The sequence below is a fragment of the Bos grunniens genome, chromosome 25 (genome assembly GCF_055505025.1).
Source record: "Bos grunniens cultivar Pamir isolate PY7600 chromosome 25, Bosgru_T2T1.0, whole genome shotgun sequence".
In the NCBI taxonomy this organism is placed as follows: Eukaryota; Metazoa; Chordata; class Mammalia; order Artiodactyla; family Bovidae; genus Bos; species Bos grunniens.
Window position 1 is genome coordinate 12,650,001 of NC_141189.1, and position 16,787 is coordinate 12,666,787.

At 43.9% G+C, this 16,787-nt stretch overlaps 1 protein-coding gene and 1 long non-coding RNA gene across 16 annotated transcripts in view; both read left to right on the forward strand.

Annotated features, from left to right (window-relative positions):
- The window catches only part of LOC147345029 (uncharacterized), a 37,409-nt gene extending 23,895 nt beyond the window's left edge, over nt 1-13,514 (forward strand). The window contains exon 2 of the long non-coding RNA XR_015154498.1: nt 1-13,514. This exon is cut by the window's left edge and continues 15,376 nt beyond it. This is a non-coding gene — a long non-coding RNA (uncharacterized LOC147345029).
- AUTS2 (activator of transcription and developmental regulator AUTS2) overlaps nt 1-16,787 on the forward strand; it is a 1,218,095-nt gene that overhangs the window by 834,414 nt on the left and 366,894 nt on the right. The gene's annotated exons all lie outside the window — the stretch shown is intronic.

Here is a 16,787-nt window from a genome sequence, read left to right on the forward strand (position 1 = left end):
TGACATTCCTTCACAAGTGGATGAGTGTCTGCCTTACTGCAACCTTGCCAACGTTGTGTATCAGCAGTTACATTTTTCTTTTTGTTTGATCAATGAAAAAGAAATATATCTCTTTTTACTCCGTGTTTCTTTGATTACCAGCGAAGCTGAACATTTTTTCCCCCATATGTTTATTAGCCATTTATAGTTCCTCTCCCATGAATTGACCTCTCTGCTTTTGAAAGAAAGGATGAGTCTCCAAGGGCTAGCCAGAGAAAAGATGCTCCAGTGATCATTACTGCGGAGCCCTGGGGCCAGGAGTTGCAGGAGAGAGAATTAGGAGCCTCCTGAGACTGCCAGGCGACTATCAAGTAGGCTTCTTCCCAAACCAGAGCCAGTCTTTTTCTACACACCCAGCCTGCAATCAGTATTTGTTCTCTACCATTTCATTTGTTCTGTTAAGAAATATTTTGCATTTTTTGAGGGGCTCTTCACATTCCACTCAAGTCAGTGCTTGTAATTCTTCCTGGGGAGACGACCAGTATTGCCTTCTCAGTTTGGGTTTTTGCTCTGAGAGTCCCATCGGTTCACAGTGCACTGCTGTAGATCTTGCCTGAGTCTTTTACGATCCCTGCCAACCAGCCAGGAGCTGTGACTTCTCTGTAAGCTTCCTAGATTTAAATCTGTTGCTCGCGTTTTCCTTGTGGTGTTACAGAGCAGCAGAGCCCATCCATACTGATGTCTTAATATCATTCTCTCTCCTTGGATTTATAGGGTAGAATAAACCCTCTGCCATAGAAGTGCTTATTGATTACTGAAGTACATAATAAAGCCTAAGAATAAAGTAAGACCAAGTAATCGGTCCTATTCCTGGTGGATGACAGTAAAACCCTGGGCAAGGCAATCTCCGAGGACTGCCTTCCGCATGGAGCTAGAAGGTCCCCTTTTAATTAGGCATCCGCATAGTAAGCATGAATGATAGAAACCAGAGAAAAAGAGTACATTCGGTACTACATGACTCCATTTATATAAAACTCTAGAAAATGTACAAACTCATCTATAGTGATGGAAAGCAGATCAGTGGTTGCAGGGAGAAGTGAAGGTGGTACCCGCAGGGAAAAGATGGAGGGATTAGCAGAGTAGCACAAGAAAACCTTTGAGGGTAGTGGATGTGTTCACTCTTCTGATTGCAGTGCTGGTTTCATGGGTGTATCATGTGTATATCCAGTAGTACATTTGACATATGGGCAGTTTATTCATGTCAATTATATGTCAATAAAGCCACTCAAAAATAATAAGCAGTACAAAGAGGTAATCCTTAGCTCACTCTGTATTGGAAATTTTTTTTCTCAAGAAGCTCTATTTTGAGGAATATTTAGGAGGATCTAATGAGATTAAATTTTACCTTCAGTCTTGAATAAATGGACCTTTCAGAAGATTGAATGGTATCAATCCAACATAAAATAGTAAGGCATTCCAAAGGCAAGATAGCCCTCTCTTCATCTCTGTTGTCCTTTCTTACATTTGAACCTTAAAGGTGACTTTCTATATAATTTTTCTGTAAGACAAAACAGGCCGAGCCCTTTATAAAAGTGTTGGATCTCTTCTCCCCCTCAGCCCCCCTAATCCTTCTGTCATTATATTTCTCCCACCAGGAGGAGAGGTCCTACAATGAAGAAAAAAGACAATTCCAAAATGTTGGCCGTCTAAAAGGGGACAGACATTTTCAACACAAAGAGATGTTTGTTTTCCTTGCATTTTAACTCTTAATTTTTGACACAGTGGGGAACTCCAGCATGGCTGCCATTTAAAATGTGATTGCCTCTGTCACAGGGGTGTTGTGACTGAAGGCCAGGAAGCAAAGCAAAGCAAGCCCAGAAATAGCGCCTACTGCTAAGGTGCTGGTCCATTTCCCTGCATCCAAATGTTTCTTTTCTCTGGCCTGACGAGGAGTCACTCAGGGAGACTGAAGCTGGAATTTGTACAACCTCTTTTCAGTCCCCCCTGATTTTAATCAGAAATACACAATTATTCTTTTCCTCCAAAGAGAGAAACTCAATCCCCGTTTTAAATTCAATTATTGTAATTGCAGCATTCAGAAAAATAGCACATTCATTTTCTAATAAGAGATTGTGGATACCAAATTACTGCATATAGTATGTCAAAACAGGAAACTTGAGACTGGCAGGCCAGTGGGTGTTTTTATCTTGGCAATTTGTATTTTCTTGCAGACAATTTATAGTAATCCTAGCCTTCCTTGTTTATGATATAGAAGACGGAGTTTTCAAGCCATCCTAAAATAAAGACTGTTGTTACATATAATTTAATTTAAAATCCTAGTTATGAAAACGATGAATTCTAAGAGGAGCAAACATTAAGTACCTCATGAAGAGAAGGAAAGGAATCAGGGTTTAGTTCTGTGATACAGCAGTTCAACATGTCTTCAGATCCCCTTGAACTACCTCCTGACATTTGTAAATCAGTTTGCCTCAAGCCATATTTCTATTCCTTTCACCATCTTGCAATTTAAAAACAAAACAGAAAATCTGATCGGTGGGAAGTTGATAATGCGGCTGTTATGTTTTAGCAATATGAGAGCACCCTGCTCCCTTTTCCTGTTCAAGTCCAGTTGCTTTCCGTTGGCTTGACATGAGTCCAAATTAAGAAGAAATACTTTAGGATTTCAAGTTTCCTCATTTCCTTAAAAGAATAACCTTAACATTGGATTCTTACAAGTGTATGGTGTTATTTTTTTTAGGATTTACTTTTATCTCGGAATTATACTGACGTTCTTTCTGATAGATGCATTCAGATAGCCACCACCTTCAAACACGTTAGCATCCATTCCATCAACTGCTGTTCAATCATTGGTCTCCTTAATTAAACACTTTCTGTGACACTTTCCCTGAGATGTTTGACTCAGGTAGTTTATGAATTCATTCTTTCACACATATTTATTGAGCATGGACTAGGTGCCAGGTTTAGGAAGAGCAAGATGCAAGCAAACTCTGAGGTAGGTTTGGGGAGAGAAGTCCATGCCTGTGGAAAAGGGCACACACATGTCTTTGTGTGCCAGGGCGGGTAGACCTCCTCTGCTGGACTGCTGAGTGCGCACTGAGTGACGAGCACTTTAGTTACAGTCTCCCAGTTATTCACCATTTCTGAAGTTACCAAAGTTAATGCTTTCAAAAGTTTGGTCTCTTCCCAAGGTTACTCTGTTGGCTGATTTTTTTTTAGCTCCATCCTTAAATAGATCTTGCATATAAATGAACTCTGTGCAAAGGGCTATCCAAATAGCTCCTAATTCTGATTGGTCAAGGTCTCTGGACAAATTCCAAAATTACTGGCTTTCCTAGTTGCACTGATAATCAGTTGAGTTTTTGATATTTATTCTGTGTATCTGTCCACATATTTATTTTGCCAGTTTGAATTTGAATGAACATCTTAATGATGTCAAAGCATAAGTCATAATTTGCACAGTGCGTAATCTACAGGTACAGATTCCACATCTTAGATCTATGCATTTTACTTAGGCCCTATGCATAGGGTTAATAAAAGAATAAATGGTGCTCAGTTGTGTCCAGCTCTCTGCAGCCTGGACAGGACTGTAGCCTACCACGCTCCTTTGCCCATGAAATTCTCCAGGCAAGAATACTAGAGTGGGTTGCCATTTCCTATTCCAGGGAATCTTTCTGACCCAGGGATCGAACCTGAGTCTCCTGCATTGCTGGCAGATTCTTTGTCATCTGAGCCACCAGGGAAGCCCTTCTACATAGGGTTGCTGCTGCTGCTGCTACTTCTAAATCTCTTCAGTCGTGTCCAACTTTGTGCGACCCCATAGACGGCAGCCCACTAGGCTCCTCTGTCCCTGGGATTCTCTAGGCAAGAATACTGGAGTGGGTTAGTACTGACTACTATTTGACTGAAGAATAAGTCCAAATTCTGTTAACCTTCAGAATTATGCAGTAAGAACCAAAAGGAATGTTTAGTAAATTGAATTCTAAAGCGCCTTTCCTTGTTGGTATTTTATGCATGAAATAAAACCGTTTGTTACCGGGAAGATTCCTGTTGTTCTATTTGAGAGGCAGTGGTGGTTTCTGCTTTTGTTTGTTTAGGTTATTGTTTCTGCTTTTGTGCAGCATAGTATCACGTCTTCAAACACCTCCCAAGCAGAAATCCTTGCAGAATATGATTTTCCCTCTGGCAATAAAATGATACAAAAATCCAACCCAGCATTTAAATGACTATTAAGTTACCTCATTTCTGTGTGTGATACAACATATCTTTTAGGAAAGAGATGGAAAAAACAAAACTATTAGCATTTCTTTCTGGCTGCTTTCACATGCTTGAACTTATTTCATTCTCACAAGTCTTGTGGAGTAGGTATTGTCCCCTTTTACAGGTTAAAGAAAAAAAAAAAAGAGTAGGCGCCAAGATATTAGGGGCTTCCCCTTTTACAGGTTAAAGAAAAAACAAAAGAGTAGGTGCCAAGATATTAGGGGCTTCCCCAGTGGCTCAGCAGGAAGGAACCTACCTGTAATGCAGGAGACACGGGAGACTTGGGTTCCATCCCTGGGTTGAGAAGGTGCCCTGGAGAAGGAAATGGCAACCAACTTCAGTATCCTTGCCTGGAAAATTCCGTGGACAGAGGAGCCTGGTGGGCTCCAGTCCATGGGGTCCAATGACAGGACTTAGCACAGGCATGCATGCCAAGATGTTAAGTACCTTTCCCAGGATTGCCTGGCTGCTGAATGGAGGGCTCAGAATCCGAACCAAGGTCAGCCTCAGATTTAATGAGCACGTGCTGTGAGTGGGCTCTGTGCTCGGTCCTGCTCTTAAGGGAGAGCCGTCCAGGCTAGAGTGGAGACGTGGTTGATGTGCTGTGTTCACTGCTGCTTACGGTCACCACACCCTCTTCAGTCTCAGCTTGCCTCTACTTACCCTCTGCTGAGCCGTCAGTCAGGAAGATATTTTTAAAGCAATTCCTTTGTACACTAAGTCACCTCCATATGGACGTGTTCCATTTCAAGAGCGCGTCCATAAGTCCAGTTGTTCAGAAGTCTGACAGAGTTGACCTAGGTACCCAACCCACATAATCAGCTATATAGTACTGTACTGTAATCGTTTATAATACTTTTCACACAAATAATACTTAAAAATAAAGAAAACATTGGAGCCTTCCAGTACAGTACCTTGATGAGTGCAGCAGGGCGGCACACTGGCATCCAGGGACGCGCTCGCATCTTCGAGAGTTCACAGCTTGAAGGCTCGCACTGCATGGTGCGTCGGAGAGCGTGAGGCGGTGTGCTGCACTTGTGGGAACACGGGCTCTAGAGGACAGAACTGGGTTCCTATACTGCCTGTTGCCCTTGGAAGGCTTAACTTCTCATCTTGAAAATTAGGGGTCATCATACTTCCCTCCCAGGGCTGTTGTCAGGACATTCATTTTAAATGACTGATAGCTGTTGGTTTTCATTTTAGGGGAAAATGCTTTTGCGATCATCCTAGGGAGAATCCCTACCCAGAAAGAGCCATGCTGCAGAGAGATGTGAAGTGTACTTCATGAACCAGGCTTTTCTGGAAAAGACAGCTTGGAGCTGCTCTGCTGTTGTGGGTCCTCCTCTTTTTCCTTTTTTTGGCCAGAGGTGAACATTGTCCCTTTGACAGGGAATGGAAAGTGCGCTTAGCGTGGAAAGCAGGAACTACGTTCAGTGCTTCACAACCTTAGGGGCTGGAGGGAAGAATGGTTTGCAGCAGCTTCATTATCTAGGGAAAAAGAACTCGAAGTTATGAACTCTTTAAGAAAGATGCTTTTACTTGGAGTGTTGGAGAAAATAGAACAATTACCTATTGAAGGCAAAGTGTATGAAAAACACCTCTGTTCCTTTTCCTCTGATCATCTAATCTCTTCAGATTCATTCTGCCTTCCTGAAGGTGATTCAAGCCACGCTTGTCTTTGTGGAGTGGCTCCCCCACGCCTCCCCATGGCTGGGGCACATGGTGATCGCCTGAAGTTCCCAGAGAAAGACAGACATTGCCTCCTGCTCGGGGGAGCTTCCTCTAAGGGCTGGCGCTCCACAGGAAGCGTCGGATCTGTGGAATGTGTAGAAGGAGGGAGGGAGGGAACCCACGAATCATCAAAGCACTGACGAGCATTTTTCAGGATCTTTAAAACTGCACTGAGCCCTCTGATGAATCTGGGGACACCAGACTACTCTCTGAGGAACTCGCCATCTGCTGGGAGCAAGACTTATGTATGTGACATCCGGGGAGAATTGTATTTTATCTAAACTAGAACCAGTCAGATTCCTAGCACCTGGCACGCATACTCTTAAAAAGATTTTTTAAATGGAAACCTCAATCTTTGTTGCATAATAAATGACCGAATGCTCTTTAACACCTCTTGAGTGCTTTCTGTGTGTCAGGCACGGTTCTAATCCCTTTTATGTTCTCTACATATATATTGGGGCTTCCCAGGTGACTCAGGGATAAAGAATGCGCCTGCCCGCGCAGGAGACGTGGGTTCACGCCCTCAGTCGAGAAGTTCACTTGCAAAAGGAAATGGCAAGCCATTCCAGTATTTTTGCCTAGGAAATTCCATGGACAGAGAAACCTGGAAGGCTACAGTCCATGGGGTGGCAAAGAGTCAGACATGGTTTAGCTACTGAACATGCACACATGCATATATATATATATATTGGTTGGCCAGAAAGTTCCTTTGGGTTTTTCCATCTGAGCCTATGGAAAATCCCAAACAAACTTTCTGGCCAACCCAATATTTATTATATATATTTGCTAGTCAATCCTAAAGGAAATCAGTCCTGAATGTTCATTGAAAGGACTGATGCTGAAGCTGAAACCCCCAATACTTTGACCACCTGATGGGAAGAACTGGCTCGTTGGAAAAGACCCTGATGGTAGGAAAGATTGAAGGTGGGAGGTGAAGGGGACGACAGAGGATAAGATGGTTGGATGGCATCACTGACTCGATGGACGTGAGTTTGAGTAAGCTCCCAGAGTTGGTAATGGACAGGGAAGCCTGGCATGCTGCAATTCATGGAGTTGCAAAGAGTTGGACACAACTGAGCAACTGAACTGAAGTCACTTTAATCATGTCTGACTCTGCGACCCTGTGGACTGTAACCCTACAAGCTCCTGTGTCCATGGAATTCTCCAGGCAAGAATAGTGGATTGGGTTGACTTACCTTTCTCCAGGGGATCTTCCCAACCCAGGAATCAAACCTGAGGTTCTTATGTCTCCTGCATTGGCAGGCAGGTTCTTTACCACTGGTGCCACCTAGGAAGCCATTTCATGTGTGTGTGTGTGTGTGTGTGTGTGTGTATAAAATATATTTATTAATACAATGAAAGTTCTCAACATCCTCCTGAGCTTGATACTATCAATAGCCCCATTTGATAGATAGTGGAGCTGAGGCACAGAAAGACAGGTAATTTGTCCAAGGTCCAACAGTTCACGTGCCATCTGGGTAGGATTTGAACCCAGGCCAGCTGGCTCCACAATTACAGATGAAGGAGATTAAGGTGGTCTTCAAGAGCTCGTTGGCAGATTGGTTCAGATGAAGAGCTACCAGGTTTTGTTAGCGGCTCCTCTGGCTCCCCTAAGGTTTGAGGCCCCCTGCCCCTGGTGGAGCTCGGGCCGGCACGGGCCCTGTGCAGCCCATCCCACGGCTCCTCTGGCTCACCTAGGGCTTGAGGCCCCCTCCGCCTGGTGGAGCTCGGGCCAGCACGGACCCTGTGCAGCCCGTCCCCCGCTGCCGCTGCCTGGCCCCGCCAGTCCTCTCATCTGTCGTTCCTCTTACTGAGCACATTTCTAAACGAGGAAGGTTGCTCTGCTTTAAGGACATACAAATGGCTTGCCCTCACCTGTCAAGCATGATCCTTGTATTTTACCAGGCCCATTATGAACGCAATCTTTCTGTCGAAAATTTGCATACCTCCTTTCTTGAAAAGTAATGACAGCAATTTCTTTCCCTCCGCTCACTTTCTGAGTGTCTCATTTAACGGCACCTGTGAAACCGACAGGCGCAGAGATGAGAAGTGAAAGAGAGCAGTTGATTAAATCATCATCAAGTCGGGCCTCAGAAAGTCAATTCTGCTTGCCGTCTGCAATGATATCCTTTTATCTTAAAGTAATGAGCTATGGCACTTTTGCATCGGGTAATGCGATAAGTTCTATTAGCATGTTCCATTTGCCTCACAAGCAAGGGCAAGTCATTTTAGCTAGCTCATATCACTGCAATCAAAGCAATTGGCTTCCCAGGCAGAGAAGAAAGAGAAAAGGCTCAGGGTGATTTCTATGGATCACAACACAGCGGAAAAAATAGGCTCTTGTATTATTTTAACCCATAACATACTTTTCCTTTTTCCTCATCAGCAAATTTGGGTTTTATTAGCTCACCCAGGACTCTGAAGAGAACCAAGCCATAGTTGAAGCAAACCCAGGGGGACTCAGGCCCCACCCAAAAAAACAAGCAACCAGGATCTAGAAAGAGAAAATTGCAGCCTTATGAGGCGGGAGGTTGGCTGGGGGATGTCACAGATAGAATCCTGCCAAAGAAGATAGCGGAGAAGGTCTCCCTGGTAATAACGCTGTGGTCTTATAATAAACTCTTCCTTCACACCATCTTCAAAGTCATTTGTAATAGGTCCCCAGGCAGGTACGGATTAATGCTATTGATGACTGAGAATCAGTAAATCAATGACAAGGAGGCAAAGGATCTGTTGCTTAAGCTTAAAAGAGACGGTTTACAAATCACCCGGCACTAGCCTGTCAGCTTTACCTTTGGACAAGAAACTCATTTTTCTCATTTTGGCAATCACCGAGGCTTGTGAGCTCTGGGGTTTAAGTACGTTTCATCTTTGGGGTTTATGTATGTTTATACCTGGCAAAATGTCACTTCCTTTCTTCTAAGGAAAAAAGAGTGCTGAACACTTCAAATATTTGTGAAATATCAATTTCTTTGCCCATTTCCAAAAACCCTACTGTATTTTAATGAGCTAAGTGGAAATTTACAACATGTAAATAGGTTTTTTTTTTCTCCTATACTTGGATTTCCAAGTGACTAAAAGGAAAAAAAAATATTGAAAATTCATTTATGGGCTGGAAAACTTCAGATTGGAAAACTTGATTTCTGGAAATAGATTGGCACTTCTAATCAGTGGTCAGAATGAACCTGGCACACAGTAGTCACTTTTAAATTAAATTTTGAATGAAACTGTGTGATCACCTGAGAGATGCTGGAGGGAAAAGAAGTTTTCCCTTAGGCCCCTCAGATCACATGGGTTGTCTGAACTCTGGCCAGTTCAAGCTGAGAACTTGCAAAAATGCCAGGTTCGGAAAACTCGCCATATAGGAGTGAAAAAGTTACTCAGAATTCCATAAGCTTCTGAAAGTTTGCTCTCAGTTTTACCTGCTGAACAGCTGAAGATTGATACGTTATTTTGAAATGTGCACATGTGACCATCAGAAGCTCCACTCATGTTTCTTTTTTTTTTTCTCGTTTCATACATGATATTATACATGTTTCAATGCTATTCTCCCAAATCTCCCCACCCTCTCCCTCTCCCACAGAGTCCGTAAGTCTGATCTATACATCAGTGTCTCTTTTGCTGTCTCGTACACAGGGTTATTGTTACCATCTTTCTAAATTCCATTTATATGCGTTAGTATACTGTATTGGTGTTTTTCTTTCTGGCTTACTTCATATGTTTCAAACTGTCTTTGGACACACACATCTTTTGATTTGGAAGTGTTTGTCACTCAGTCATGTCTGACTATTTGGGACCCCATGGACTGTAACCCGCCAGGCTCCTCTGTCCGTGGAATTCTCCAGGCAAGAATACTGGAGCGGGTAGCCATTCCCTTCTCCAAGGGATCTTCCTGACCCAGGGATTGAACCTGGGTCTCCTGCACTGCAGGCAGATTCTTTACCATCTGAGCCACGAGAGAAGCCCTTGATTAGGCTTTCATTTTTTTTTCCCCTGAGCTATTTTATTTGCTCAGACATAGTTATTGTTGAAATACAGGGGGAAAGGAACTGATGACATTTTATACTGAGAAACCCCAAACCATTTTCAGGATTAAAATACGTGTTTTATTTCTAGGGCTCCCATAGCTTTAAATTTAGCTTACAGTCAAAAGCCGGCATGAGAGCAACATAAACAATGTGAAAAATGAGAGCTTTAAGGAATGATGAAAGACCGACAACATCAGAGTTGCCTCATGTGGTACAAAAGAGCTGCCCATTGTCTTTTTCATGTATGTGGAACTGGGCAGATGGGAAGATGGTGGCCGACATGTTTGTGGTCACCAAGCCACTACCTCACTTCCTCAAATAAGAAAATAAGTGCCATGTTCTCTGCAGGTGGCTTCTTCTGAAATTGCTTTTAGGTGAGGGATGTCCTTACCGTCTTAGAAAAACTGCCTGCCCCAAAGGGGAATCTGTTTCTTTTGTCGTGGGCAAAGTGAAACTGTGCTTGATGCAAGGGGCTGTCGTTTACAAGGTGGGGTTCTCCCTCATTTTCCTCTCATTTCCTTTAGGCAGAAAGAAGTATAAAATAACTTTGTTCAATGATGGTGTTCGGCCCTGACATCTTTGGTGGCAATGATAAATGGATTTGAGACACGAAATAACTGTTCCAGCAAGGTCCATTGAGCAGAATGGAGAGCAGTGCCCTCCTCAATGTCATTGTGTGTGGTGTATTCAATGATTGCCACTTTCTGCTTAAGAATGCATTCCATCACCGGGTCCCTGGAATTCCATCTTGATCCTTCATCCCGAATGAGGCAGAGGTGTTGCAGACCTTGGCTTATTTCTGTTTGAGTCTTAAAACACAGATACTGAGATTCCCAAATGGTAATGAGAAATGTTTGCTTTTGAGGATGTACTGATACAATAAAATCATAATCATGTCTTGTCCAGGCCGTTTAATGGAAGATATTCTCTTCTGTGAGCTTCCCTGGGGGCTCAGTGGTAAAGAATCAGCCTGCCAATGCAGGAGACTGTGGTTCAGTCCCCAGATTGGGGAAGATCCCCGGGAGAAGGAAATGGCCACCCACTCCAGTATTCTTGCCTGGGAGATCTGTGAACAGAGGAACCTGGCAGGCTATAGTCCGTGGGGTCGCAAAAGAGTCTGACACAACTTAGCCACTAAATAATAACATCTTTTCTTCTGGGCCCCAGCTCTCTTATATGTGTGTATGCTCAGTCGTGTCTGACTCTTTGTGACCCTATGGACTGTAGCCAGCCGGGCTCCTCTTGTCTATAGGATTTTCCAGGCAAGAATACTGGAGTAGGTTGCCATTTCCTTCTGCAGGGGATTTTCCTGACCCAGGGATCAAACCTGCTTCTCCTGTGTCTACTGCATTGTAGGTGGATTCTTTACTGCTGAGCCAGTGGCCACCTCTCTTGCTTCTGCTAATAATTTTTACCCTACCTGGTGTGTTCAAGCATACGTTCCTTTGTATTAAGCAGTTAAGTTAGTCAGTGTTTTCTGTGCCTTTCTTTCTTTGGAATTACTTGTCTTTTAAATCAGGGTTTGCTTATACTGCATGAAATCAGGAATTCTAAAGATGAGTGAGATGGATTTATCACTATGATTGAGCGGCTGCTTGTGTCTCAAGGCCTGGAGGAAGATGAACGAGGCCCTTACCTTCACAGGGCCCGTGCTCTGATGGGAAGACTGTTGTGGCCAACAGTGAAAAGACAGTTTTGTAAGATATGGAGGCAGAAGCAGTTAATTCTGAAAAGAGTACTGGAATTCTGAGAATTCTCAATTCCAAGAAGAGTGTTGGAGGACTCAGAGGAAATTGTATTTTTAAAGGTGAATTATAAGTTTTTAGGGGGAAACTTGGAAGAACAGAATTCCAGGTAGAGGACATTGTTAAGTGTGAAGATGGGAGGACCTGAGAGTGTGATCCAGTGTACCGGGGTGTGACTGGATGTGTTAGGATTATACCACTCCAAGCGTGGATGCAGACCAAAGCCAGCCTGTGAGCTCTCTGTAACTGCCTACTGTGAGATTAGTATAGAGGTTGAGAGTAAGCATTTGGGAACTTTTACAGCAATTCAGGAGAATAATTTTACATCTCTTAAATCTAATAACATATTTTTATATGTCTTTGCTTTCCTTTTCCATTTTTCTAGCAATTATTTTTTATTGTATCTTACAAAGTATTGGTCTACAATATATTGAAAATTAAAACAAAAACAAATGGTCCTTTCCACAGAAAGCCCGAGAAGCACTGGGTTGGAAGAGCAGAGGGCAGTGGAAGAGCCGGGAAGCCGTGTAGCATTTTCATTGCTCTCTAGGCCATGGGAAGTGTCATGAGCAAATTGGAATTTAGGAAATCCACTCTGTTCAGTAAAGACTTGGATCAGAAACAAAAGAGACCTTGGGCCTTGGAAAGCCGTCATTAGCCTCTTGTAATGATAAAATAAAAGCCTGAAGGAAAGCGGCGGCCATGGCCGTGAAGATGGAGAGGACTTAGAAAACAGAATCGATGCTGCGGGGTGAGAGAGGAAGATAGATCTGCTCAAGATTGGAGTCAAGGACGATGACAAGACTCTTCACTCCGGCAGTTGAGTGATTGCGTGGTGATGTCATCACCGAGAACAGCCTGGGAGGGGGCAGGTGCGGGCTGAGCAGAAGATGGTGAGTCTGGATTTTGATGGATACTTGAGATGAGGTGTTTCTAGGGCTTCAGGAGGAGGGTGGAGCAAACAAAACATAAGTCAGCAACAGTTAATGTTAATTGTCTACTGTACTATGTCTGAGTTGTTTACATGTATCAATTCATTTTATTCTCACCTTCCTAGGAGGGAAATGCCATTATTACCCACATTTTACAGAGAAGTAAACTGAGATGCAGAGAGTTTAGATAACTTTCCCAAAGTCACACAGCTGGCAGATGGTAGGCATGGAGAGTTTTTTAGTCTCAGCATACACATGTTAGCTGGAGCTGAGGGCTTCTTTAAGGACTCCCCTGGAGATCATATAGAAATGATAGACCTGCACATGCAGCTCTAGGGAGACAGTGACGTGAATGAGTATGTAGAAAAGGACGGGCCCTGAGCAGATACGAGGAAAGCGCAATATTGGTGGATGTGTACAGGGCAGAAATTCCAGCATGTTCAGTGGAAACATTCCAAATTTCCAGCACTAGGGGATTTTTTTTACTAGATTATTTACAATCCATACAGTGGATTACAGTGCAGCCTTTTAAAAAAATATGATGTTACTGGCAAATTTTACCCACTACACTAAAATATCAGATATATTGGGTGAAAACAAAAGTGAAAAGTTAAAGTAGAAAAGTGGGCTTCCTCGTGACTGAGGGCTTTCCTGGTGGCTTAGATGATAAAGAATCTGCCTGCGATGCAGGAGACCTGGGTTTGATTCCTGGGTTGGGAAGATCCCCTGGAGAAGAGAATGACAACCCACTCCAGGAGTCTTGCCAGGAGAATTCCATGGACCAAGGAGCCTGTACTCATTAAAATAAAAAAGCAGAAAAACATCTATTTTTGCTTTATTGATTATGCCAAAGCCTTTGACTGTGTGGATCACAATAAACTGTGGAAAATTCTGAAAGAGATGGGAATACCAGACCACCTGACCTGCCTCTTGAGAAACCTATATGCAGGTCAGGAAGCAACAGTTAGAACTGGACATGGAACAACAGACTGGTTCCAAATAGGAAAAGGAGTACGTCAAGGCTGTATATCATCACCCTGCTTATTTAACTTATATGCAGAGTACATCATGAGAATGCTGGGCTGGAAGAAGCACAAGCTGGAATCAAGATTGCTGGGAGAAATATCAATAACCTCAGATATGCAGATGACACCGCCCTTATGGCAGAAAGTGAAGAGAAACTCAAAAGCCTCTTGATGAAAGTGAAAGTGGGGAGTGAAAAAGTTGGCTTAAAGTTCAACATTCAGGAAATGAAGATCATGGCATCTGGTCCCTTCACTTCATGGAAAATAGATGGGGAAACAGTGGAAACAGTGTCCGACTTTATTTTGGGGGGCTCCAAAATCACTGCAGATGGTGACTGCAGCCATGAAATTAAAAGATGCTTACTCCTTGGAAGGAAAGTTATGACCAACCTAGATAACATATTCAAAAGCGGAGACATTACTTTGCCAACAAAGGTCCGTCTAGTCAAGGCTATGGTTTTCCCAGTGGTCATGTATGGATGTGAGAGTTGGACTGTGAAGAAAGCTGAGTGCCGAAGAATTGATGCTTTTGAACTGTGGTGTTGGAGAAGACTCTTGAGAGTCCCTTGGACTGCAAGGAGATCCAACCAGTCCATTCTGAAGGAGATCAGCCCTGGGATTTCTTTGGAAGGAATGATGCTAAAGCTGAAACTCCAGTACTTTGGCCACCTCATGCGAAGAGTTGACTCATTGGAAAAGACTCTGATGCTGGGAGGGATTGGGGGCAGGAGGAGAAGGGGATGACAGAGGATGAGATGGCTGGATGGCATCACTGACTTGATGGACGTGAGTCTCAGTGAACTCCGGGAGTTGGTGATGGACAGGGAGGCCAGGCGTGCTGTGATTCATGGAGTCGCAAAGAGTCGGACATGACTGAGCGACTAAACTAAACTGAACTAAAACTAAAATATTGTACATATTTGGTGAAAACAAAGCAGGTTACCAAATAGTAACCTTTGTTTTCATTTCTTAAGATCTGTGGGTAAAGGATGAAGAGAATGAAGGAAAGGCTGGAATGAATTATGTGAAGTGAAGTGAAAGTCGCTCAGTCGTGTCTGACTCTTTGCAACCCCATGGACTATACAGTCCATGGAATTCTCCAGGCCAGAATACTGGAGTGGGTAGCCTTTCCTTTCTCCAACAGATCTTCCCAACCCAGGGATCAAACCCAGGTCTCCTGCATTGCAGGCAGATTCTTTACCAGCTGAGCCACAATGTACAAATGTGTTAATAGTGTTTGTCTGTGGATGGTAAACTATGGTTTCTTTTTTTTTTTAATACTTATTTAATTATGACTGTACTGAGTCTTATTTGACGCATGTGAACTCTTAGTTGTGACAAGTGGGATTTAGTTCCCTGACCAGGGATCAAATCTGGGTCTCCTGCATTGGGAGTACGGAGTCTTAGTCACTGGACCACCAGGGAAGTCCCTGGTGGGTGATTTTTGAACATGTATTTTAATACATATGTATTAATTTTCAAAAAGGGAGAATAGTGGGATGGGGATTGGTTGGTTATTTTCTGGGTTTAAGAGGTAAGACTTGTCTGGGAAAGAAAGATGGTGCCTCCAAAGGTTTGGTCTGACTTGAGGAAGAAGAGCTGAAGAGGCAGTTGGGTGTGATGGGTTGGAATGAGCACAGGTACCCAGGTTAGGAACTGGTCACTTCCTAATCCTGCATTCAAGGCATGTGGCTTAGATTTCATGCCTCCTGTTTCCGTCTCTTGTCTGTGGTGGGTCGGGGTCATGTCTTTGTCTGAAGGCTGAGTGGCCAAGAATTCTTCCCTGTCTGGCTTTTAAAATGGAGGAAAGGATTTTCAGCTGTTCACAAAGGGCTTTGAAATCCAGTCATGGCGAGTACTCTGTCACCTCGAGCTGGTTGTTAACATGCAACCTGTTTGCTAATAAACCAATATAGGACCTTGGTGTCAAAATGCTTAGAATGGTCAAATCAGCCGGGACCGCATTTCTGTATCTGACATGCCTTTTCCATTTCCCAGCCCCATGCAGAACATAAACCTGACTCAGGAGGTGGCTCCGTGTGAACTCTTATAAATTGGAGTGGGTATCTAGGGAGTGGGGAGCAGACACTTCTTCTTTTAACCTTTCAGGACCAAGAATCATTTGGCCAGAAATCCACACCGTATTGAACTTAGGGTGTGAAAGCCTTACAGTGTATTAAATGTGAATTTGAGACCATGAATTCTACCCACACCGACTCCATAAAACAGCCTCCCTTTTTCATAAAGCAGGCCCATAAACCGCTGCCAGTGAAGCAGAAAGACTCCTTAGGACTGTGGCTCGCTTTCCGTCTGGGGTTGTCAACAAACCCCCTTTATGAGTGGAATAGACCTCTTGTATGTGTCGAGCTTCTGGCTTTTTACAGAGTGTGTTAGAAGCCAGGCTAGGCAAACGTTCGGCGCTGTTTGCTGAGTGCATTTATTGCCTTTGCATAATTTATGAGCTGGAGGGGTTGACCATCATTCGTCTCTGCCAGGGGCTGGCACTCCAGGCTCCAGAGAGCGGAGCTGTAAATTGGATGGTGCGCTCCTGCTGAGCTCACGGCAAAGTCCTCGGGTCAGTATGGGAATTTAATACCAGAAATGGAACTGTTTTCTCAGCGCACCATGTGGGCCCCAGCGCAGCACAGACTGTTTTGGCAGACTCTGCGACTGGCCTTGTCGAGGGGCTGTCACTCACCCGGCATGTTGTGTGGGGAGCCTGAGCATTTTTAATCGGCTTGGCATCCGTGCTGCTTCCATAATGGATACCAGTAGGTCTCAGTTCTTCACCATATGCTTAACTCTGGAGACAAGGTGCTTCTGGGTATATCAGTAATTACTTGATGCAGAATTAAGTGGACCTTGAAATTAGAACTGGACTGTTGGAAAGCAGGAAGCTTAACACTTTGATAGGAATAACCATTCCCAGGGACACACTGCTGTTCAGGTGGGGGGAGGGGGTGTGGACAGCGGCGGTTCTTTCCCCCACCATCGTCCCCATTCTTCTGCCCCCTGCACGCCAGTCCTTGGGGGGTGTGGGCAGATGCTCTGCCCCCGCCTTCAGCTGCC